This window comes from Mastomys coucha, unplaced genomic scaffold (assembly GCF_008632895.1).
Source record: "Mastomys coucha isolate ucsf_1 unplaced genomic scaffold, UCSF_Mcou_1 pScaffold15, whole genome shotgun sequence".
NCBI classification, from domain to species: Eukaryota; Metazoa; Chordata; class Mammalia; order Rodentia; family Muridae; genus Mastomys; species Mastomys coucha.
In genome coordinates this window covers 149,077,084-149,078,922 of record NW_022196897.1, presented here as the reverse complement: position 1 = coordinate 149,078,922, position 1,839 = coordinate 149,077,084, and the positions used below count along the sequence as shown (strand labels likewise).

General features: G+C 48.3%; 1 pseudogene; it reads right to left on the bottom strand.

The window, feature by feature from the left end:
* Window positions 1–272: 272 nt before the first annotated feature.
* On the bottom strand, window positions 273–836 carry LOC116092503 (annotated as a pseudogene).
* Between the last annotated feature and the right edge of the window lie 1,003 nt (window positions 837–1,839).

The following is a 1,839-nucleotide window of genomic DNA, read 5'->3' as shown; positions in this document are numbered from 1 at the left end:
GATGGATGAGTAGATGATGGATGGATGATGGGTGGATGGATGGGTGAATGATGGATGGATAGGTGGACGATGGACAGATGGATGGATGGATGGATGGTAGGTGGATAGATGAATGCGTGGATAAATGATGGATGGATGATGGATGGGTAGATGAATAGTGGATAGTGGATGGATAGATAGATGATGGATGAATGGATGATGGATGGATAAATGGATGAATGATGGATGGATGGATGGATGGATGGGTGGATGGATGGATGACTAACCTCTTTATTAAAGAGGTTAGAAAGGGACCACACCTGGCAACCAAGGAGTGAGGTACCAGCCAGGAAGGTGGGATAGGCTCAGGCTCTTGGGATTCAAGGGAAGACTGATGGCCTGGAAGGGCCCAAGGAGACCTTGTCCTGGCATCAGCTGAAAAAGTGCCTAAGGGAAAGCTTTAGGCACTATAGCCACAAGCTGGTTCTGCAGGCTGAGTGGCTGAGGCTGTGGATTCAAAATAGGTTGGGGTGGTCTGGAATCACTCTGAGGCCACCTTGGCTTGTCTACCTAGATCATCCACTGGTCCTGATCCTGTTTGTTGCCTTCCATGTCCACCTCATTGACCTCTCCATCATCAGGTGACTCATTATAGTCATTCATCTTATCCATGTCCTGCATGTCCTCATCATCTTCCTCATCCTCTTCTTCCTCATCATTGTAGTGCTCTGAGGTGGCTTGCCAATAGATACCAGGTTGTTGTCTTTCTCTGCGATGCTTTGGAGCCAGGCCTGATGCTGCTGCTCCTGCTGCTGCAGCTCTGTCTCCTCCACACAGGGTTGATCCAGATTAAACCACAATGTATGGATGTACAGATAACGGGTGGATGGATAGATGATGAATGGACAGATAGATGGATGAATGGATGGACAGATGGATGGATGGATGGATGGATGGATGGATGGATAGACAATGGATAGATAGGTGAGTAGATGAGGTGGATGGATGTCCACAATGGATGGTGTCCTACCTTGCTTTCTGTTGCTGTGATAAACACCATGACCAAAAGCAACTTGGGGAGAAAAGGATTTCTTTTATCTTATATGTTACAATCTATCACCAAGGGAAGCTAAGGCAGTAACCTAGAGCAGGATCTAGTGCAGAGACTATGGAGGACGGCTGCTTACTGACTTCCTCAATAGTTCTGCTCTGGACCAATACCCTAGAGATAGTATTGCTCATAGTGGGCTGAGCCTTCCTCTATCATTCAGCAGTCAAGAAAACGCCCCACACCCCACCAGGTAGTGGTGGCACACGCCTTTAATCCCAGAACTTGGGAGGCAGAAGCAGGTGGATTTCTGAGCTCGAGGCCAGCCTGGTCTACAGAGTGAGTTCCAGGTCAGCCAGGGCTACACAGAGAAACCCTGTCTTGAAAAAAAGAAAGAAAGAAAGAAAGAAAGAAAGAAAGAAAGAAAGAAAGAAAGAAAGAAAGAAAGGGGGAGAGAGAGAAAGAATGAAAGAAAGAAAGAAGGAAAACATCCCACAAACCTGCACAGAGGCTAGTCTGATGGAGGCAGTTCTTCACTTGAGGAAAAGGTCCCTCTTTCCAGGTATGTCAAGCTGACAATCAAGATTAGCCATCATAGATGGGATTGATCGATGGATAGTCAGGTGGGTGGGTAGATGGAAGTCTGGATATACAGACAAATGGTTGTATGATGGAAGACAGATGGAGGCCCCAGGGTCTTGAGAGTGGGAGAGCTGGCCCTGCCCCTCACCAGCTGCAGCACACAGGAGGCTGTATCTCCTCTAGCCAGCACAGTAGAGCTGGCCCTGGAAGTTGGCGGGGGGGGGGGGGGG